General features: G+C 37.4%; 1 long non-coding RNA gene across 1 annotated transcript in view; it reads left to right on the top strand.

The window, feature by feature from the left end:
• LOC134657598 (uncharacterized) overlaps positions 1–14,112 on the top strand; it is a 188,166-nt gene extending 174,054 nt beyond the window's left edge. The window contains exon 3 of the long non-coding RNA XR_010097628.1: positions 13,792–14,112. This is a non-coding gene — a long non-coding RNA (uncharacterized LOC134657598). The remainder of the gene's footprint in view (positions 1–13,791) is intronic.
• Positions 14,113–18,772: the final 4,660 nt, after the last annotated feature.

Below are 18,772 nucleotides of genomic sequence, written 5' to 3' on the forward strand. Positions count from 1 at the left end.
CCGCTATAGATATTACACATCTTAAATTACTCAACAGTCTAAACATAAATATCTATAATTATGTAGAAGAACATAAACATAATTATCTGTATATTAAAGTACAGATATAACTGTAAATATTAGTTTTAGGGTTCCGTACCCAAAGGGTAAAAAAAACGGAAAGCTATTATTGACGCTGACTTCGCTGTCCGTCTGTCGGTCTGTCTGTCACCAGGCTGTATCTCACGTACCGTGATAGCTAGGCAGTTGAAAATTTCACAGATTATATATTTCTGTTGCCGCTATACATATAACAACAAATGCTAAAAACAGAATCAAATTAAATATTGAAGTGGGGCTCCCATACAACAAACGTGACTATAATATTGCCATTTTTTGCATAATAGTACGGAACCCTTCGAGCGCGAGTCCGACTCGCACTTGGCTGGTTTTTTACTTTCCTGTAACACGCACTCACATATTCACCCCTGTTACCTTAATGCGATTTTGTTCCATAAATAATTAAACAAGTAAACACTCGAGCCGCCTAAGGTGTCCTAATTTCAAGTCTCCAGAGGAAAAGGTCCTATGTTTATTATTAATACTAAAGCGCTTATGTTCTTTAGACCTAATCAGAATGTTGTCCGGTGTGTTGTTACAAATGCTTGTCAAAACCAAGACGGTGAGTAGATCACTAAATATTACGGACGTGCATGAACGTGTATGTGTGTGTGTGTGTGTGTGTGTGTGTGTGTGTGTGTGTGTGTGAATAGTTCAAATGTCGCAATTGAAGTATTTTTAGTGAAACCCAAGAATTTAGACAAATTAATTATTTAAAATCAACGGAATACGATAACTCGTAGAGTTAAGGGCTTAAGCACTGATTAACAGTCCGCCGGACGATATCGGCCATCCAGTTGTTCGGAGCTGTCAACTTTTTGTTCTAACTAGTAATCAGTGGGCCCCTTTAGACCAAGATAAGTCTGCAAGGATCTTGATAGCACATGCAGTGCAATTGTTATTTACACGTCATAATTTCATAGAATTTGCGTGTGCCATCAAAATCGTTGCAGACTTATCTTGGTCTAACTCTAGAAACGCTTGATAGACTCCAGAATTCGTGGATACCTAATTATGTCTGTTTGGTTTTCTCAGCCGATTTTCGTGAGTTTCAATTTTGTGTTAATCTTAAGATTTAGATTGTATTACAGTTAGCTAAAGTAATTATGGACCTTGGAAGTCATGTTACACTGGCATTTGCACTCAACTTGACCACCGACCCACGTGCCAGCAATGAGAATAACAACCAGTATCGGATCTGAATATTTTAGAGAAGTGAAATGCGTTCGAATAAACACTTTTGTGTCCGTCCATTGTGGTCGGGGTATCCCCGTTAGCAGAGAGAGTTGGTGATAAAAACTGCTCATCTCTCTCGTCGGGCTTTGTATATTTTTTGGATGAGTTCATTTAGCGAATTGGCTTATGCACTGATTTAGGTTCTGATTGATATTTTTAAGGTTAAGAACATTAGAGAAACAAAAGTCTCCAAAAGTCTTACTGTCTCTAATCATGTCATTAGAGAAACACACTTCTACAGATCAAAACTACGTCAGGTGTCGACGGATCCGAAATGTATGGGAAGATCCGCGGATTTGGATCCAGATCCGGATAATTTCATACATTTCGGATTCGGATTGCCCCTAATCTTGCACCATGTATATAATGTTTAGAGTTTCGTACAGTTCAGTCGTCAGTCTCCATTGCTGTCGCAATGCGTATTGACATATATATCGCAGTATTTACTGTAGGTACGTGTATTCTAGTATGTTGACGGATGTCAATATTTATCACAAACCGCGATCCGGAATCCAGTAATCTATAGTTCCGTGATAAATATTGTGTTCCGTCAATATACTAGACTAGACGATCAATAGATAATTATCACAGATAGGTAGTAAATCACAGTAATTATTGTACGTCTAGCCTTCGCCTAAGTGGCACGGAAATCAAAATCCGTGACTGTGCAACAAACAACAAGGAACGCAACTTAAAGACTTCCAATCTCTTTCGGTTACCTGTCTCTGTGGCTTTACTGAAGCACTGTAAAGTAATCCTTACAAGCATTAAGTATAAACAACAAAAGGCAGTATTTATTTTGGTGCGATCGATTCCTGCTCCGAATTTAATGTAAAGAGGGCACACGTGTCAACGGAAAACACGTTGTTTTAACAGAACGGGACTTATCACGTACCGTAACATTGGGGTGAGTAGGATTCGCGGGGATAATTGGGTTATGAATGGGGAGAGAAGGGATGAAAGGGGGGTGAGATGGAATTTTAAGGCTACGATACAAAAATAATGTATTCCAATTTAAAATTAAGCTACCTATAGTAATACTCATAATTAAAAAAAACGATCCAACAATCTTCCAAAATCACCTTTGTATAAAAACCCAACTCACCCCAAATACGAGGGACTACGGGGTGAGGTGGGTTTCCCTGTTTATCGTCAAAGTTATGAAATGGAACTACCCAAAATAAAAAAAATTTGGCCAAGCCCGAGTCATAGCTCGTGGCATTTAGTGTACCCAAAATAAAATAAAAACTAAAATACAAACGTCCGGAACACTTATTATATACACCATTCAGTTTGCATATGTAAAAATAAAATGTTATCGAGGTTTGAATGTCAGTTTTGCGCCTACAAACCCCATTTTCCGGTACTTACTCTTTAAGGTTACATTCGGATCGCGACTGCAATAGCGTAACTCTTGCAGCTTACAGCTGTCACTGTCATTCTCCTTTATAAAATGAGAGACGGATTGAAAGTTCTAATCGTTACAGTAATGCGGTAACGACATTAACGCAGTTTGAAGTTGACGCGGCAATACGAGTAATAACCAAATAACATTTGATGTACCTATTTTCTTAAATAACATATAAACTAAATTATTAAAACAAACTAAAACTAAAACATTGCAACAGCAACCCGTTTGGATTCAGACTGCAAAAGCATTGCTGCTGCAGTATTTGCGCCGCGAAATTGCTGCCGCAAATGTCAAAAGCCCGGGATTTATACATTTGCAAAGCAGTCGGCAGTAATGTGGCGCTGCAATACTATCGCAGTCATATTGCCGACTGCATTATTGCAAGAGATATCAAAAAGGTCTTTTTATCAAGAAATTTATTATATTAACTTTGATATTTTTAGTTGTACCTACTAAATATGCAAGTTTCAAAATATTACTTACACTAAGTTTGGCTGCGATTACTCCTTAAAACTTTGATCCAGGGATCGGATATCGGTATTTTTTGTATGGGAACGAAAACGGTATTTTTTCGTTCTTTATCTCATAATACGAAGTCGTTACCTAAACACACAACTGAGTCCTACATTTCGAGTATAAAAGAATTCGAAAAATATGTTTATTGCGAAGTTATTGCAAAAAACCGGTTCCGAACCGTGCTCTTATCTTAAGCGATATGACTCCACGGACACTCCTATTGAACCAGAAACGTTCCAGTCCATTAAAATGAACTTCACTTAGATGAGACATTTAAAAGTCAGCATTTAAATGTGATTACTGGGCAAAGAAAACACCTGGCGCTAAAACCCAGCGCGGGCAAAGATTCCACGGAGGTGAGAAAATCGCCGAATTGTCGGACTTGAGACAATTTGTATGCTAATTTAGAGGCTTCTGGGTTGCTTTTATAGCTATTGACGGCCCGATAGGTTGGTTGAAAGACTTGAAAGTCATAAACATACCTAATCATTTATTTGTTCAGTCTTTTTGTTATAACTAGGTACCTGTATTTTTTTCTTGCACTTTTTCTTTCTTTTTAGTTGTGCTTGTTATAAATAATAATAAAAGGAAAGTCCGTTGCCAATGTTCGCAGTATATAATATTTTAGGTAGGTAAATGGGAAAATTAAAAAAACTTATCCAATACCTAAACTCCTACGTTATTTCATATTTTTTGGGGTTAAGGATGCAAAACAAGTCTCGGTCCCGGAAAAAGGCATACAATTAATAGAGCAACTAACCTTTTGACAGTGTTAACACACGCGACACAGCCGACGCGATACGAGTACATACGCTAACGTCTACGTAGGGTTTGCACGACGGATCCAAATGTATGGGAAGATCCGCGGATCCGGATACAGATCCAGATAATTTCATACCCGGAATGTATGAAATTATCCGGATCTGTATCCGGATTGCAAACCCTACGTCTACGTAACTTACTTTCTATGCATCTCGCTCGTGTTGACATATATATAAGTGCGTAAGTAGACATTAGAGTATATGTCAGTGTTGATATTGATACTGTCAGTGACTCCTGGTACGGGTATAGGTCTTCTCCGTGAGTCCACACCCCGTGGCCCAGTTATTGTATGCATTATTGAATTTATTTTCAATCTCGACCCGGTCGGATTTTACTTCTAACGTATATAGTCGCCTTATTAAGCCAGCGGTGCGATTATTGAATTTAATAAACTGGGCGAATATTATTTAAATCCGTAGCCTAATTACAGAAGTTACGGTTACTGTATTAGCAATAGTAATTAGTAGTAGTAGTAGTATTAGTAGTAGTAACACAACACAGGTTTACATAAATTTACAATTAATGTTTTTTTATACCTAACATTAGCTACGCATTGATAGAAACCATTTTACGCAAAAATATTATTGACAAAATTTTAATGGTGCGGTAATAACAAGCGAAAGTTGTTTAATCAGGTTTCGAATCGATGAAGTAACTAGAGAAAGGCTTTAAAATTGTTTTTCATCTTCTTCCTCTCCTGGTCCCATTATTTGGGGTCGGGTCTCCTCACTGTCCTGCGCCAAGTCCTACGATCTTGGGTTGTCTGTTGGGGCACCTGGCCTTTCTTGAGGTCTCTTTCTATACTGACTAGTATCCAATCCAGGTATATGGCGGTCGGCCGCTGCCTCTTGCGGCCTCTGGTAGATTGAGGGCTACTTGTACTACGTGATCGTTTTCCCGTCGTTTAACGTGGCCATACTAACGAAGGCGGTTTTCAGTAAGTTTGTCTGCGATTGGTGCAACCTTGAAGCTACCGCGTATATATTCATTACGGATTTTTAAAATTGTTTTTCATATTGTTTGGCAACCGTATTATGATCAAAAAGCGACACGATTTTTTCAAAAACTCTGCTGGCTGAACCGATGACTGCCTTAAATGAGTAAAAGTACGCATTTTGTGGCGTCACGATGAATTCAACAATTTTTAATTAATTAGACTTGTTGTTGACTTCAAAGTATTTATATAACCGAAAGCGCAAAAACATCTTTGAAATTCTCTTTTAAGTGAATTTCCTTAAATTGAATAGCGCTATGAAATAATTTCATAAAGGAAACAACCCTTTAGAAATATGGATGACAAATTACACTTAAGAAGGAAGAAAATGGGTCACTTAATACATAATAGTATCCAGTTGAATTTCATTCGGAGTTGTACGACAAGAATCTTATTGATGAGTAAATAGGTATCGATAGAGCATTCAAATTGGTGTGAAATTGTGCTTATTACCGAAATAGACAAATTAAAATGAATTGTCCTTTACTTGCCTTGTAAAATATAGCAGGAATTGATATTTTCTTCCAAATGGCATTTAATCCTTTACCAGGCTAAGGGATATATATTTCCGACACACGGCACTTCAAACATGTGAGATCAGTAAGACTGACATTCGATTGTTATTTTTGAACTGTCAGCCTGGTTTATAGAATAGAATAGAATATGATTTATTTCAGCATAGGTACACAGTTATATAGTACATACACAGGAAGAAAGAAAAAAAAACTTATAACTAACTTGTACACTGTCACTACACTGAAAAAGGTGAACACTCAGCATGATGCCGGGTCCTACTGGAGTAGTACCTGACGCTGGTCTTCCGTGAACACCTGTAGGGAGCGTAGTTGCGCGCAGCTACCAGATAAATACAGTAGAGTTAATAAGATAACTATATTAATTGTATTAATTACGATAATACACAACGAAGCGGCAATGAAGCAGTTGACATCAAATGATAGTATGACTAGCATGGTCTGGAAAATGTAACATCCATACTTAATATTATAAATGCGAAAGTGTGTGGTTTAATGCTTAAGTATCTCATTTTACAGGTTCTGTTATAGGTAGGGTTTGCACGACGGATCCGAAATGTATGGGAAGATCCGCGGATCCGGATCCAGATCCGGATAATTTCATACATTCCGGATCCGGATTGCAAACCCTAGTTATAGGTAATAAACGTTGTGAAAAAAATTTTATAAGTGCGGATACGGGCTCAATCTTAAGGTTTATCTTTACGGGCAGGGTGCCGAACAAAAGACGAACCTCTTTGGAAACCTTCATAATGTGCAGTGAAGTGTAATGGCGATCACACCTGTCTTAAGACCCTGACAATAGCCAATGACCTTGAAACTGACCTAACCAGTTACTCGTAACTCGTGCGTCATATTCAAAACCGGACAAGTGCGAGTCGGACTCGCCCACCGAGGGTTCCGTACTTTTTAGTATTTGTTGTTATGGCGGCAACAGGAATACATCATCTGTGAAAATTTCAACTGTCTATAGCTATCACGGTTCATGAGATACAGCAAGACAGATAGACCGACAGTGGAGTTTTAGTAATAGGGTCCCGTTTGAGACATCTAAAAATGTCACTTTCATATAAATATGAAGATTTTTCTAAAGGGTTTGGCAACGCGCCAACCCTTTAGAAAAATCTTTGGGATTGAAGACTTCGTTGCGGTGACCACTTTCCATCAGGCGGACCATATGCTTGTTTGCCACCACAAGATAAAGAAAAAAAAATGATTCACCGACAAAGAACAGACATTTTAGGACCTAGGTTAAATCTGTGAAATATTTTACACTCTTAATGATTTCCAACGTGGTATACCTAAGGAAGGACCTTCTCCCTAACTGTCAGTTTAACTCGGGTCAAAAGTTCGCAACAGCTAACGCTCAGTTAACAGTGTCGCAAGTTAAATTGAAAACCGTTCCCAGTTAGCAATAAGTCTAGGCCAAGCAATTACTGCTGTCATAGCGAACTGGGACATTTGTAATTTGACTCAGGCCAATTCGAACGTATCCTGACATCAGATCAGAATGATATTTGAATTATGTTATTTAGTTGTCGTGCGTCTAATGCGGTAAGGTTTATTCGGGTAATTCCGGAAATCGGGTAATCCCGAAAATCATTGTAAAATCACTCATATTCCGTTGTAGTGAGAGTTAGCTTTCGGAATTATCCGCCACTATTTGTTCATTCGGAAATACCCGAATACACCTTATGTATAGTTTGAGACCCTAAAATGAGCCGTGGCAAAATGCCGGGATAAGTAACGCAAGGAAGAAGAAGAAGATTAATATTATACACACAGAAAATATCCATAATTCAGAAATAAATAGATTTAGATTTAGATTTATTTATTTCATAATATGAAATTACAATATCAATTATTTTACACTAATCTATACGAATTTATATTATGATCGTCAAGTAGAAAAATAACAATTGATTATAATTATACAAATGTCAAGCAATACACAATTTAAAAACCATTATAAGCAATCGATTAATTAACTAAATTATTAACAATGTCAAATAATATAAAATAAAAAATATAAAAAAACAACAATGTCAATATGGCTAAGCTAAGCACGGATATCTCATAATGATCGTCAAATTAAAATAAAATAAAATGAAAAATAGGTCAATATAAAACTAAAATGATAAACAGGTCAATAGAAAAATAAATTACATTCAATTTGGATTATTACATGTCATTTCCATATATTCATTTACAGAATATAATGGATTATCCAATAAAAAGAGTCTCAATTGGCGTTCAAATGTTTCGTCAGATGGTTCAGTTCGCAATTTAGTGGGTAGACGCTCATAATACGTTGGCCCTATCACCCTCGGATTCTTGACTGAAAGTGCCATGCGACGCGGCACTGTGCGTAGTCTCCCCGTGGATCGGAGCTGTTTGCCCGCAACCTCGACGCGATTAAACATGGTTAAATTGTTTCTCACAAACATCAATATTTGAAATATGTATAAGGAGTAGTGCGTCATGATTCGATGTTGTTTAAAAAGTTTTTTACACGGATGTCTGCCTTGGACTCCTGCCAGTAATCGAATAGCTCTTTTTTGGAGTATTAAGACTCGCTTGGCATCGGTAGAATTTCCCCATATCAACGTACCATAGGATATTAAGGAGTGGAAATGGGAAAAGTATACAGCTTTTAATGATTTTCTCGTTATGAGTGGCTGCAGTTTTTTAATGGCAAAGACAGCACTACTCAACTTATTACATAATTGGTCAACATGACACTTCCAGCCAAGATTCGAGTCAACTGTAAAGCCCAGGAATTTGCTCACAGTACACAAAGGCATTGGACCATCGGCAATGCACAAAGGCACCCTAGTGTCACGACCCGAAAAAATCATGACGTTAGACTTTGCGACGTTCAAGAGTAGGCCATTTGATGAGAACCACAGTTGCAGCTGCTCACATGCATCATGAATTATCTCCGCAAGCAGGTCATGTGTTTCGGCCCTCACGACGACTGTCGTGTCATCCGCGAAAAGTACGGGAGTGCCACTTGTGATTGCCGACGGAAGATCATTAACGAATAATAAAAATAACGTATTTCCAATCGCTGACCCCTGGGGAACACCTAAGTTGACGCTATCAGCATCCGATGTCATTATTTTTCCATTCGCTGTCACTTTCACAACCTGCTTACGGTCAGACAAAAACGAAGTGAACAACTTATGTGCACAATCTACGATACCGTACAGACTCAGCTTAGTTAACAGCAAATTGTGGTTAATAACATCAAAAGCCTTAGATAAGTCGCACATTATGCCAGCCATCTTGTGCTTCTCATCAAGGCCCGTGATAACAAGATCAACAATCTTGTGTGCCGCCATCGTGGTTGACCGTTTCTGCCTATATGCGTACTGGTTGTCAGAGAGCAGCTTATTTGACTCTAAGTAAGCCATTAAACTAGACGACAAAATAGACTCGACTAACTTTGAGATCGTGGGTACAATAGTTATGGGTCGGTAATTATTCACATCGTCCCTCTCCCCTTTCCCCTTATATACTGGGCAGACTCTGGTATTTTTGAGCACTTTTGGGTAAGTACCGCTTTGAAACATAGTGTTTACTAAGACTACTAAAATTTCCGCAATAATCGGCCAAACACTTAGAATTATATTTAATGACATGTCATATACATCAACAGTTGTACGAGTCTTTAGCATCAACTTTATTGTTCTATCCAGGAGGTCGCGTGTAACTATAGGGAGAATAAATTTAGGTATATCAGTATTACTCAAATGTCTCCCTACATATGTTTTGGACAACGACTCATCACTATTTATAACATATTTTGTAGCTACATTAATAAAATGCGAATTAAATGCATTCGGTATATCTTCATGGGATATGACGGCATCTGTATCGAGTTCTTTTAACGATATCGCTTGGGGTTTAGCTTTTAATCCTATCTCTTCATTGACGACTTTCCACATTTCTTTCGAAGGATTCTTACTTTTCGCCAATCTCTATAATATTTTTGCCAATATTTGTGATAAACACACAAATGCCCTTAAACGGATTCGAACCCGGGACCTCCAGCTTTGTAGCCAGAGTCACCATCGACTAGACTATACAGGGTGTCCCAAGAAGTAGTGATATACTGAAGCTGGGAGGTAGAGGACCTAGAGGGCTATCTGAATCACCCCCATGTATGTTCCGCGATTTTTCGTATTTTCGGAGTTATGATTTTTTTTAATGTTTCACCTATCGCCGAGTACGATGAGATTTTTATTTATGGTGACGTGAATTATTGCGGTAGATGCTTGATTTTTTTTGTGTGCTAAGCTGATAGGCCAATTCAGTATGGTAACATTTACTATCGTTAGATCTCTGAATGGAATTAAAAAAAAATTTAATGCCAAGAAAGATAAAATTACCCAGTATGTTTTATTTTTCTAAGCGCCCTTGAAGTTGTGAACATACTGGGTAATTTTATCTTTCTTGGCATTAATTTTTTTTTAATTCCATTCAAAGATCTAACGATAGTAAATGTTACCATACTGAATTGGCCTATCTATCAGCGTAGCACACAAAAAAAATCAAGCATCTACCGCAATAATTCACGTCACCATAAATAAAAATCTCATCGTACTCGGCGATAGGTGAAAAATTAAAAAAAATCATCACTCCGAAAATACGAAAAATCGCGGAACATACATGGGGGTGATTCAGATAGCCCTCTAGGTCCTCTACCTCCCAGCTTCAGTATATCACTACTTCTTGGGACACCCTGTATAGGAGGCCGTCAAATCAAGTCATATATTCTAGGGACCTACCGCGAAAACCGAAATTGCCAAATTGCGGGAATCTTTTTCTTTTACTCCAATGAAGGCGTAATTAGAGTGACAGAGAAAGATACCCGTAATTTACGAACTTGACGGTTATAGCCTTGAGTAAAAAGGGCATTGCACTAAAAGATAGCCGCAGCGATATTTAAAGAAAACTTTTATCCAATCCAAACTATACCATTTGTTAAAATAAATTTAAAAGTTGAAAAATTACTGTCTTGGATGAGACTTGAACTCACGGCCTCTGCATCGATACTCCAGCGCTCTGCCATCTGAGCCACCAAGACCTCATCCACAGCCAGCAAATCTTTCCACCATATTATGGATCTAGGGGACCCTAGCAACATCTACCGTAAGAGCGTTACACTTCTTGAACGGCTACCGGAGTTCCAAGTCATATTGGAAATTCATCAGTTACGATGTGCTACCCATACTGATTTAATTTTTTAACAAGCAGAAACGTCTGCGACCGATGCTATTAAGCTTAGAATAAATTTAAAAGTGGAAAAATTACTGTCTTGGTTGAGACTTGAACTCACGGCCTCTGGACCACCACATACCATTTGCATTTTCGAATTACTCAATTTTCCGTTGTCATTGTACCACAACGCAGAAAATTGTATCTGATACAAAGATCCCATAAACATACGCCCTTTTGGATAAAAAGAGCATTGTAGCTTTAAAGCGAAAAAATCCAAGTTTCTGAAGGTAGTTTAAATTCAAAGCTTTTCTCTTTGTTTGGAAACTATGGGGGCTTTTTAATCGTTTTAAATGGGCTTTCGGTGAAGTTTTGAAAAATTGAAAGCCGGTGCTTTTGCGATGACGACGGTCCTTTCAAAGGCTTGAAGTTTAAGCTTTGTTGCTTGTAGATCCCTATTTACTTTTTTGTTTTAACTTTTGGACATTGAACATAATAAAAATCCTTCATTCAGTAATGGGTTTGGGGCCGTGGCCAACATGACTGTCGCGTTTATCGAAAAATACTCGTAAAATTTGATCGAGATAACCTACGACATAAAGTCCGCTCGACATTTCCATACATTTGGCGTTTTCTATAAACGATTGTCACTTAACCAAATGTAAAAAATAGTTTTAAAATATAAATAAAATAAATTTTAAATAATATTATATACAGCTAAGCTAGTCACGCACGACATTTAATTAAAAACTACGCCATGCGTCTTCAACTTCGCCGCCAAATGATTTTCTTTATTCTGTAAAATAACTACGTTTTTCATAGTCATCGCTTTGATAAATAGAGTGTGTTAACAGCTTCATCTTAATAAAGCCGCCTACACGTTGCTCTACGCGACTTATTTACTTTGGATGTCTATTAATAAAACTTCAATTAATTTGTACCTACGTAAATTATTTGTTATTGTATTGCTAGTTTCTATCCACGAGTTTTCTCCGCCCACGAAAGGGCTCATTAGACGGTGCGAGAACTCGCATGCGAGTTTCATTACATTGCGGGTTTTGATCGGTCATTTGAATTGGAGGTAACTAACAGTCCGCAATGTAACTAAAATCGCATGCGAGTTTACGCGCCGTCTAAAATTCTAAATCAGCCCTTATTAGATCGGTCGGCTGAATTGATGTAACCTCAATGGTCGGCAATGTAAAGGGGCCCACTGATTACCAGTCCGCCGGACGATATCGGCCTGTCAGTTCTTCAGAACTGTCAACTTTTTGTTCTAACTGACAGGCCAATATTGTCCGGCGGACTGTTAATCGGTGGGCCCCTTAACTAAAATCATATATGAGTTCGCAAATGAGCCCTTAGGGCTCATTTAGACGGTGCGAGAACTCTCATACGAGTTTCATTACATTTCGTCATTTGATCGGTCGGCTGAATTAATGTAACTTCAATGATCCGCAAATTCCGCAATGTAACTAAAATCTTATACGTGTTCGCCCGCCGTCTAAATGAGCCCTTAGTCTGCGTACCTAAGTAGAATTAACATTTTCATCCCGCTTTCTTAGTACGAGGGGCGTTCAAAATATTCTCGGTATTGATATCTTACAACCTCTTCTAAAATTTCTTTCGTTACTGGCCGCTAAGGTTTATTCATTGACATTAAAAAAAAGTATAATTCGAACCGAGATGTTCTTTTGTTTTTCTGCAATTGCTGAACAAACATGAACATCATGTGGGAATTGACAATGTTAACTAAATTAGAACATCGATGCGTGATAAAATTCTTGACAAAACAGGGTAAAAATCAAAAAACCATAAAAGAGGAAATGGATTGTGTTTACCGTGAGTCTGCTCCTTCTTTATCTACCATTCAAAAGTGGTCAAGCGAGTTTAAACGTGGAAGGGAGAGTGTTGAAGACGACCCTAGACCTGGCCGGCCTGTAGTAGCTACTTCACAAGAAAATATTGATAAAGTGGAAAAACTTATATTGGAAGATGGTCGAGTGAAGGTAAAATCTATAGCACAAGTAACCAATCTCTCTATTGGTACCGTACATGATATTATCCATGACCATCTTAATATGTCAAAAGTAAGTGCAAGATGGGTTCCGCGAATGCTGACTCGGCTTCAAAAAGACATGCGTGTAGCTTGTTGTTCCGATTTTATTGACCTGTGCGGTGAAAATCCTGATGAGGTGCTGCAAAGAATAGTTACTGGAGATGAAACCTGGGTTCATCATCATGACCCAGAGAGTAAACAAGAGTCCATGCAGTGGCACATTAAGGGTTCAGCTCATCCCAAGAAGTTCAAGGTCATCCCTTCAGCTGGCAAGGTCATGGCCACGATATTTTGGGATTGTGAAGGAGTATTACTGATCGATTATAAAGAAAAAGGTGTAAATATCACAGGACAGTACTACGCTAACATTCTACGTCAATTAAAGGATGTAATCAAAGAAAAGAGGCGAGGAAAGTTAACCAAAAAGGTGTTATGCTTCTGCATGACAACGCCCCCGTCCATACTGCTCATATTGCCAAGGCAGCTATTGTTGAATGTGGGTTTGAAACTGTTACTCACCCACCGTATACAGGGGCGTATTTACCCTAGGGCCAAGGGGGCCATGGCCCGGGGCGGTAGGCCTCGAGGGGGCGGCGAAGCCGTAAACCTTAAAAGAGTACAGGTATACCCGTTAGATCTCGCGGTAGACCTACAAGACGAATGTGTTTTATTAAAACATTTTTTGACCGCCTACGACAATAAAATGAGCTTAAGGCAACTAAGCTTAGGTACTCATAAAAAATAAGGGGCATAAGGGCCTTAAAGAAGCATTCCATTTTCATTTTTCTTTGCACCGCAGTGACTAATTGCAGTGCAGAACGATCATTTTCTGCACTCAAAAGAATAAAAAAGCGGCCAAGTGCGAGTCGGACTCGCCCATGAAGGGTTCCGTATTTAGGCGATTTATGACGTATTAAAAAAAAAAACTACTTACTAGATCTCGTTCAAACCAATTTTCGGTGGAAGTTTACATGGTAATGTACATCGTATATTTTTTTTAGTTTTATCATTCTCTTATTTTAGAAGTTACAGGGGGGGGGGGGGGACACACACATTTTACCACTTTGGAAGTGTCTCTCGCGCAAACTATTCAGTTTAGAAAAAAATGATATTAGAAACCTCAATATCATTTTTGAAGACCTATCCATAGATACCCCACACGTATGGGTTTGATGAAGAAAAAAAAATTGAGTTTCAGTTCGAAGTATGGGGAACCCCAAAAAATTATAGTTTTTTTTCTATTTTTGTGTGAAAATCTTAATGCGGTTCACAGAATACATCTACTTACCAAGTTTCAACAGTATAGTTCTTATAGTTTCGGAGAAAAGTGACTGTGACATACGGACGGACAGACAGACGGACAGACGGACAGACAGACAGACATGACGAATCTATAAGGGTTCCGTTTTTGCCATTTGGCTACGGAACCCTAAAAAATATCTACGTTCCACTATCAGCGAAGAGCGCCTGAATAGCTTAGCTCTTCTTAATATAGAAGCTGAGCTGACAAACGTTTTAAATTACGACAGCGTCATTGATGATTTTGTCAACCAATTTGTACATATTGTACATAGGAAAACAATGTACCTAAATAGTACAGTCATTTTATCCAAAAAACCGACCCTACCCGTGAATAATTAGTTCTTGGATTTTGTTTTCGTAGGTCCCTCGGGGGGGGGTCACTGGGAGTATAAATTCAAAAAGTAGACTGAATCAAGCTCCTGTGTATATTTGAAAAATGTTTTTTTCCAAAAAAAAAGTTTTTCTTGAATAACTCGGCCATTTCTGATTTTACAGTAAAACCGTAAGGACAAAAATTCTAGGAAATTTGATTCTCTACAAGTTTGGTCCTCACAATTTTTCCTCTAGGATCGATATTTTGGAAATTAAACCTGAAAAACGCGACAAATTCAAAATATTATCATTATCTCCTATGTTCCACGTTTTACGGCATGAATGAAGAGAAACAAAGTTGTAGAGAATCAAATTCTAAACAATTTTTGTTCGAACTTTTTTTGCACCAAAACGATATTTTTTGAATTGGACCTGAAAATTATCATTATTTCGTTTATTTTCAACTTTATGGCATAAATGAAGATGACTAAACTTGTAGAGAATCAAATTCTGATCAAATTTGGTTCCCACCTTTTTTCCCCCAAAATTTCCAAAATATCGATCCTAAAGGAAAAATTGTGAGAACCAAACTTGTTGAGAATCAAATTTCCTACAATTTTGTCCTCGCGGTTTTACTGTAAAATCAAAAATGGCCGAGTTATTCAAGAAAAACGGTTTTTTTTGAAAAAAAAAACATTTTTCGTATAGGTATACACAGGAGCCCGATTCAGTCTACTTTTTGAATTTACACCAAGAACGAATTATTCACGGGTCAAAATCTATAATGACTGAACTAAAATGCCTATGTGAGTAAATGGTAAATGTTTACTTTTTTTTATTTCACACCCCAAAGGTACTTGTTGCAGGTTTTTTTTCTTAAATGAAATACTTTATCGTCACTGATGAAGGGGGGCGGCAAATCAAAATGGCCCGGGGCGCCAAATTTGTAAATACGCCTCTGACCGTATAGTCCGGACTTAGCCCCCAGCGACTTCTTTTTGTTCCCCAATCTTAAAAAGGATCTGCGTGGAAATAAATTTTCCGATGATAAAGCATTGAAGGCGGCAGTGGAGGAGCATTTTTACACCAAAGATAAAAAATATTTTTATGCAGGATTAAAAAAAATAATTGATCGATCTTTTAAGTGTATGAACATAGGGGGGGAGTATATTGAAAAATAAAAATATCAAACTTTTCGTACTTGTTTGTTTTCATTCTCATACCGAGAATATTTTGAATACCCCTCGTAAGTACCTCCTTTTCAAACAATGAATGGGATTCACAGGCCAATTCGATCGAACCTGGTATCAGAATGACATAAAAACTGATGTAATTCAGTTATCGTGCATTCCGCTCGTACTTTTCCGTACATGTATTGGCGTGAGCGAGACGCACGATAACTATTTAACATCATTCAGATATATCATTCTGATGTTCCAATTGGCCTGTCAAACTATGATATTTCCAAACCAAATGTCAGCGGTTTAAATATAAAAAGGTAACAGACAGACAGTGTTACTTTCACATTTACAAAATAGTAGGGATTTTTACATATTGTCCTTTATTTGTTCTACATTATATTAGAGCTTTAAAAACAGTATAAAGGAAAAAAGCTTAATTAAACATCTCTGTGATTGTGTAATTAAACCATGTGTCACTCCGGCCCTAATAAATACTCGTACGGGACCCAACTGGGCAGCTGGGCACGCATTCCGGACACATACCTACCGAGATTTGGGCTAAAAAATAATTATTCAACCGAGTCAAAAACGTACAGGAAAACAGGCATTATTTCTGTAGACAAAAGGATACATTCCGTACACCGCGGGAAGAAGTTGATAACTGGCGGGAAAAAATGGAAGAAATTTGAACCTCATGTAGTTTATTTTAAGTTCAAATTTCTTCAATAAAATATCTCCAGTTATCAACTTCTTCCCGCCATGTACGGCATTTATCTAAGACTTTCATCATATACTTTTTAAGGAGAAGGATTTGCCATGTCTATGAGGATAAAGTACAAAAAATTGACGCACATAACCTTAACTCTAGTCTGTGCGGAAAGAGAAGAGTCGTGGAATGTATGGGGCTCAATTAGGGCTTGCAATTCGAATATTCGAATTTGTCGAATATTCGACCTGTTTTGATATTCAGCCGCTCAGGTTTCGAATATTCGAATATTTTTTATTACTATAAAAAAATCTATGTCATCCGCTGTAGTTACAGTTTCTGTGTGTTTTACGGGTATTTACAGTGAATGAGGAACGGTAGGTACCCAAATACGAAGGAAATAATATTTTTACTGTATTCCTCTCGATAGACTTCGTGAATACAGTGAAACCTAACTCAATTTAAAAGAAAACGAAATCAAAAAGTATGTTATTTTTACGGTGCGTAAGTTTGAAGTTAAAGGGTCATTCTGTTAGCGAATTTTTGAAGTCTAAACCTTGCCACTTATCGCAATTCTCAAATTTAATCATACCAAACCTGCCCAACTTGGTAATCTAACCATGCACCTTTAGCTGACGAATAATCCACCCAGTACTCAACTAACTTTTTGCCTTAAATATTCCAATATTATATAATCAGCCGACCATTAGGAATAATAACTTGCCAAAACAAATAAAGTCAATAAAGATTCAAAATACAATGAAATTAAAGGTCTTTTTACAAGCCTCTGAGTGATTACAAGTTATAGTACGGCTCTTCTGAGGTGAACTTTTCGCTTCGAACCTTAATCTTTCAAACAAAGGCCATTGTCTCTATTATCGCAAAACCGCTTGCTCCCGACTTAGCACGTGCCAGTACAACATTCATATTGAAAAACAACCGGTATCGTCATAGTATTAAGGTGCAAATTTAATGTCACTGATAATCTATATATGTATTACGTTTTGGTAGTGTAGGACGATAGACCGCCCCGAAGCGATACGGCACTCATATTATTTTGATACTTAGTGTGGTGTTAAAAATTCTCGGGTCTTTTTTTACAAAACTCGACTACGTCTCGTTTTGTAACTTCGACCCTTGAATTTTAAGAACCAATTATGAGCTGTCGCATACATTACTTTTTCTATGACAGCTGCAAAAAAAAAAAAAAAAAGAGTTATTATTAAAAAAAAAGAGATTATAAAAAAAAAAGAGTTATTATTTAAAAAAAATTGAGTTATTATTTAAAAAAAAAAAGAGTTATTATTGTAAATGAAAACATACCTGTTTCAATCAAGATGATCGGAACTTGTATCTTTAAAAAAAATAAAGCAGTTGTATTATACTCATAAGATGACTGCTAGCAGCCTATAGACAAAGCATTCAAATGACATTGCTTTAGATATCACTGACAGTCATTTAATTGACACATTTAAGTGCTGGAGTAGAAAAAAGTAATTTTAATTGAATGGGGCAGTTAAAATATGAGCGTCGGTGGATGTCGCATCTGTTTTTTTTTTGTCAATAGGTACCTATGTGTTTACTGCCCTTATAAATGTAGGCCGTGGCTTACATTCGGTGACAGAAAAAAAATGTATAAAACGTCCTGCTTTGATACAAATTATGTCCTGGGACAAAAACGTTAAATTTTCATATTTTATTTGTTTTCAAACCGATTTTAGCTGTGCTCTAATGAAACCCTACAAACAGTGATTACTAATTTTCTCTGACATTATTAATAATACCTATATTGATCGCCCTTCCGTCACAGACCGATATACCAATTTCCACTTGCATGGACATCAACCAATTATGTAGGTACAGTCGCCATCAGATACATCGGAGCGGCCAAGGTGCTCACAAATATCTGAACACGCCTCTATTGTCAAGGCGTTAGAGTGCGTGTTCAGATTTTGTGAACACGTTGGCCGCTCCGATATATCTGATGGCGAATGTACAAAATTTCATTTCATATCTCAACTGAATTTACACTTCAACAGAGAGCATTCCATTTGGTCTCAGATAAATAGTTCACTTAACATTGTATGTTAGTTCGAAACCCTTTTATAGTTTTTTATGTAATGATTAAACTTTCCTGAGTGCTTTCCTAAATCGACCGTTTACGAACTCGCAAATAAGTTAAAATACTTTCAGCGCTGAAATTTTAGAGCGCGTATAAGTTAAAATACTTTCAAACTTATAGTGCAGCGGAGTAGATGCAATCAAAAGTATTGATGCTGGTGCTGCAGCTCGATAGCTCTTGAATTTTACATTACGTTGCTTGTGCAATGTAAAATGGGGATTGAGCATGTGATCCCTTTCAAATTAGGATACTTACC

Source organism: Cydia amplana, chromosome 20 (assembly GCF_948474715.1).
Source record: "Cydia amplana chromosome 20, ilCydAmpl1.1, whole genome shotgun sequence".
Lineage (NCBI taxonomy): Eukaryota > Metazoa > Arthropoda > Insecta > Lepidoptera > Tortricidae > Cydia > Cydia amplana.